The 6,013-nt window shown below is 37.8% G+C and overlaps 1 protein-coding gene across 1 annotated transcript in view; it reads right to left on the reverse strand.

Annotated features, from left to right (window-relative positions):
* LOC122563131 (cleavage and polyadenylation specificity factor subunit 6-like) overlaps positions 1 to 6,013 on the reverse strand; it is a 92,584-nt gene that overhangs the window by 17,108 nt on the left and 69,463 nt on the right. The gene's annotated exons all lie outside the window — the stretch shown is intronic.

Genomic DNA, 6,013 nt, shown 5'->3' on the forward strand with positions numbered 1-6,013 from the left:
TTGGGAGGTCATGTTGCGGCTGTACAGGACATTGGTTAGGCCACTGTTGGAACATTGCATGCAATTCTAATCTCCTTCCTATCGGAAGATGTTGTAAAACTTGAAAGGGTTCAGAAAAGATTTACAAGGATGTTGCCAGGGTTGGAGGATTTGAGCTATAGGGAGAGGCTGAACAGGCTGGGGCTGTTTTCCCTGGAGCGTCGGAGGCTGAGGGGTGACCTTATAGAGGTTTATAAAATTATGAAGGGCATGGTTAGGGTAAATAGGCAAAGTCTTTTCCCTGGGGTCAGGGAGTCCAGAACTAGAGGGCGTAGGTTTAGTGAGAGGGAAAAGATATAAAAGAGACCTAAGTGTCAACTTTTTCACACAGAGAATGGTACGTGTATGGAATGAGCTGCCAGAGGAAGTGGTGGAGGCTGGTACAATTGCAACATTTAAGAGGCATTTGGATGAGTATATGAATAGGAAGGGTTTGGAGGGATATGGGCTGGGTGCTGGCAGGTGGGACTAGATTGGGTTGGGAAATCTGGTCAGCATGGATGGGTTGGACTGAAGGGTCTGTTTCCATGCTGTACATCTCTATGACTCTATGTACTTTGCTCACATGCAGCATGGAGGTCTTTTGGAGCAAGCAGCAGGGTATATCTGTCAGGTACCCACTCTGGTTTCCATCAGATTTTCTCAACATCTGGCTTGTTCAGTGTGTTTGGAAAGAGAAAACTGAATATTAGTGAAGCAAGTTGGGCTACCAACAAACAATAATCCCTCATAATTAGAAGCACACCACTGCCTAGCAAGAAACTACCATGCCACTAGTCAAAAATATCAAAGATGGAGTGAGATGTTCCAGATGTTGAGATTCGTTTCACCAGACCTTCTTCCGATTCTGTCACAAACCAGAATACCAATCAGCTAGTGTAAGTAAAATATTACAGATGCAAAAGTACTTACAGAGATGAGGAAACAATGGGAAAGTACAGCATTGGCAAAAGTACTCACAGGGACAGTCCAGGCAGTGAAGGGATTTCATGGGCAGGAACCTAGCCCAGCCAGGATTCTGGACATTCAGGAGTACAAAGAGAGATTATAAACACATTGTCCATAATTCCTAGTCCTCATTGCTCAGATGTCTATAAGATTCCATTCTGAGTTTTTGCGTCCATTCATTTGTAAGATTTTCTCTTTTAAATAGTTTCTACTAAAACAGTATGATGAGTTTTGTCTTGTAATGGAGAAGATATAGTCAAGGTTGATGTTGTTATGACACAGCGGTGAACCCTTCTGCTAATTAAACCAAACACCCAGAAAAGCTCACCTTGCCTTGTAATCTGTTAAAATATGAGTAACAGAGAGTCCACTATTTGAGGAAGTCCACCATTTAAAGAAAATACCATTAATTTATTCCTTAACTCTAAAAGTGTCATTAAACAACAATTATTTACAACTATTTACAATAAGCCCCCTTTCTCTTAACTGCTTATTATCTGCATCCAACTCTATAACATTATATGGTTCCAATAAAAAAAACATTAATATTGGATCAACTTAATTACAAAACCACACAGCGGTTATTGTCATCAGTGTCTATCTTCTTCTGGCTAAAGATCTCCCAGGGGTGTCTTCTTTCTCTTTACTGTGAAGGCGTTTCATATGAAAAAGGTACCTTTGATAAAGAGTGTTTTGCTGGCAGCTACTCTGTCCATGGAAGTTGGTCCCTGTCCAACTTTCAAATTGCCTGCTTGCTTATACCCCAAACATTGGATCATCTTAATGATCCGAGGTTGGCAAAAACAATAAAGTCAAACTTGATTAGGTTTTAATATCCTGGGGCATAATTTAAACAGATTAGCTAAATTCAAAGTGTTGTCAAAACAACAACCAAAACTCAGTTATCCATTTCGCAGCCAAGTGTTACATATTTTCAGTTTTCCAGTACACTCTGAGATTACCAGCTAGTCATAGGACAGGTGCTTGTAAGCAAGTGCAAAACAGCATTCACTCTCTCTTAAAGGTACAGTACACACCTTCAGCTTCATAACAATGTGGGAATAAAATAATGTAATTTATGTAGTAAAAGCCATCTAACTTTACCATGTAATTTAAAGTCTATCAAAAGGCACAGTCATAAAGCTCAGTGAAAGTAAAGCATTGTTTGAAATAGATAATCAGAGGATGAAAAAGTGTGTCCATACTGAAAACTGAAACTGTGCATATTAAATACCTCTTTGTTTAATGCATTGTCAAAAACAATGACATAATGCTAATCAAGTCAATGAGTATCTTACAAAGTAATATCTTAGAATTTTTAGCAATATTGGTACATAAATGCTTCATGGAATTGTAAGCTAACACTGAGCTTTATTTTAATAGATGCCTCTCCAAATAGGATAGCATGAGGTCTTTCATTTTGGACAGAGATTTGTACTTCTAAACTCACCAGAAATTAAATAGATGAAATTTCTTATGCTGGTGGAGACAGAAGAACAAAATAACTTTTAATAAGTCAAATTAACTTTGGCCCTTATGCTTGTTTCTAACAGAAATAAGAATCGGAAGATGTTATAAACTATCAGAGTAAAAACCTCAAATCTCACAAGCATGGTATGAAATACTCAGCATGCATAAAATTAGCATACTCCTTTTAGGCTATGGACACGTTTGCAGATTGCACAATCCCACTGCGTAGTGGAACACCATGCATGCAAAATGGAAAACTGTACATGTGAATCCCAGAATCATACATTTGCAATGGACTGAAAATTGGGCCATATACAAATATAATTATCCATTATATTGCCCCAGCAGCAAAGACGGAAAATTATAAATTTTATTTTGTGTTTCCATTACCTCCAAAATAGATTCACATATTTTTTTCAAAGCAATCACAGAAGATAAATTGATTGCAATCACTCTCATTTTGCTTAAAAATCATTCTCCACTCTTTTTAAATAATTGAGGATCTAATAAAATGCAGGGCATTTCAACTACTCCTGTAGATATTGACATAATATCCTCATAGCATTTATATATCAGACAGGACCCTCCGTGGAAATTTACAATTTAGAAAGAGTCATGATGTGGAGGTGCTGGTGTTGGACTAGGGTGGGCAAAGTCAGAAGTCACACAGCTTCAGGTGGTAGTCCAACAGGTTTATTTGAAATCACAAGCTTTTGGAGCGCTACTCCTTCGTCAGGTGAAGCGAGTTACAAATCATAAGTTGCTGGTTGATTTGTGTTGTTCCATTACTGTTAGCCTTGCAAAAACTACAGCAGGAGGATTTTCTGTTCTGCATCAACAAATTTAGCAAGACATAACAATTTTTGCCCATTCATTTCAAAGAGTGGATGGAAGATTCTTCAACTCAGATTGCTCTCTACACCAAAATTCAATAATGGGGGCATGAAATTGATGCTAAAACCCTTCATTATTAACATTAGATATGTCATATATTTCACTAAATTTTGTAGTCCCAGCATGAGCAATTGAAATCTCAATTTGGATCTTACAGTTCACAATTATTCAGAATTATAGATGGTCTGACACAACTGTAACCACCAAGATAATGTTTTAGCTCATCTTTACAATTAGTCACATCATTTGTATAATTTATGGTCTTCAGGTCATAGAAGACAATACCTATGCTATTTTGAATAGGTAATTTAGGAGCTTTAATTTGCACTGAAACTGCACTGAAAGAGAATGGGTGTAAATTTGGCTTTTTTGACAATGTCTGTGTTTGCGACATGCTTGTTAAAATGTCAAACTGCCCCTGCCTTTATAATATTTACATTAAGATGAAAAATCTATTGGTTCATGGTTAAGTATCTCAAATGAAAATATCATATGATGTCAATGTCCTAACATTAAGAAATGAAAATGATCAACGTTCATGGCAAAGTGACCTTGTTTACAATGGAACAGAGTCTGACTGAAATCTGTTTATTTATTTTTCTCTACATGGCCACAGGAACTGGAGAGTTGCTAATTCAATGAATGTAGCAGGTTTGATAATCATCAAGATTGACTAACAGCTGCTTTACAATTACCAGCGATAAAAGGACAAGTTAAAAATTCAATAGAGAAAAATATTTTTTGCCGCAACTAAATTCCTGCATTTTCCCTGGGAAATTCAAACAGATAATTACATACTGAGGAGCTTCAAATCCAAATAAGCTGTATTGTGATGGATGACAAAGCTTCTAAAAGGTAGCACTGAAGAGTTTTCACAAAGATTAAAATTACACAATTATATCTAAACAGATCAGAAAATATTGGTTTGCAGCCATCAATAGAAATTAATTTTTAGTGGAATGCTTGTTTAAACTCACCCATAGGGGTGAGTTTCCCATTCAGTAAGTTAAATTGAAATTGCTTCTGTATCAGTGATAGAGATTCATGTTCTTCTTGTAATTGTTGGAAAGAATTTGAAGGTTGGCTCAATGAATGGTTTATTTACAGCCTCAGATCATCTCCACCACAAACATTACCGACTTTCATCTCAGCAACATTACTTGCTTCCATCCTTGACTCAGCCTACCTGCTGCTGAAACCTTCATCCACATATTCATTAGCCCCAAACTCATCTTCCACTGTCCATAAACACAACCTCATCCAAAACTCTTTGCCACTATTGTAATTCACCCCAGCAGAGGGAAGATTTAATTGAGGTCTTCAATATTATGAGCAGACTAGATAGTGTGGAATGAGAGACCTATGTCCATTAGCAAAAAGGTCAACAACCAGGAGATACGAATTATTAAAAAGTTTAGAGGGAAGTTCAGTTGTAAATTCTTTTCACCAGTAGGGTGGAGGAGTCTGGAACTTATTGCTTCAAAGTGAGTGGTAGAGACAAAACCTTCACTTTGTCATAACAAAATAAAATTTGGATATGCACTTGATACACCATAATCTACATGGTCATAGAGCTGGCAGTGAGATTAAGTTGAATAATTATTTCTCAGCCAGCACACAGAAAGTAGCCAATCTTTCAGTTTTTCTACAGTTTTATGAGGAGTCAATCTATGTCTCCATTAAATCACTGGTAGGATCCAGAAGTAAAGAAAGTCAGGGCTGTGGCAAACTCTGGTAACATTTGACTACCTGCTTTGTTTGGGTGGAGGTCTAGTTCCAGAATGTTGCTGACTCTTGACATGACCTGCCTCAAAGATGTGAGCCTTCGGAGAAACCAACACTCTGACATGGATGGAAGGATCATCTGCAGCCTGCATACTTTATGTGGGATTATTAGCTCCTTCAAGCCAGAGTTCTATGGTCGTTCCTTCTGTCCTGTTCAGCACCACAGTAGGTAACTTATGGTGGTGATGTTGGGACTCCCATTTTTCTTTTTCTGAGGGCCAAGTTACACATTGTTGTATGGGAGCAATACATGAAGGTTGACAGCAAGGGAGTTGAGATGTATTTAAATATGCAGCAGAACATTTGTAAATTCAGAAAGTTAAATAATTCTGAAACTAGTAATCTCAGGATGATGAAAATAATCTGGCAAGTAGAAGCCTATCACTAATTGTGAGCAATGTTGATTGTTGCAAACTGTCTTCTCGTTCATGAATGCCCTTTAGGGGAGGAAATTTACTGCCCTTACCTGTTCTGTGATGTCAGGCCCATAATGGTTCACTCAACTTTGAAATGGCTTAGTGCCTCAGTTCAAGTGTCACCTAAGAGTGGAAATATTCAGTGGCTCTACCAGCAATACCCAAATTCCATGAAAGAATAAAGAAAAAACATTTTGGAAGTAACCTAAGGAGTGGGAACACAGAGCAACCACCAAAGGAGAGCAAAGTGAGGTGTCATGACTGGGTCAAAAGAGGGGGAGTAGACAGTAGGCAAGTATCTACAATGGTCTGAGAGTAAAAGGCAAATAGTGGTAATGGGTTCAGTTCTGAAAGGGTTGCCAATGTGCACAGACGAAAAGATATGAAGAATTGGGGTATAGATAAAAGTAACAACTGCTGAGTCAGCCAGTGACACCCATATCCAATAAATGATTAATAAT

Source organism: Chiloscyllium plagiosum, chromosome 26, assembly GCF_004010195.1.
Source record: "Chiloscyllium plagiosum isolate BGI_BamShark_2017 chromosome 26, ASM401019v2, whole genome shotgun sequence".
In the NCBI taxonomy this organism is placed as follows: Eukaryota; Metazoa; Chordata; class Chondrichthyes; order Orectolobiformes; family Hemiscylliidae; genus Chiloscyllium; species Chiloscyllium plagiosum.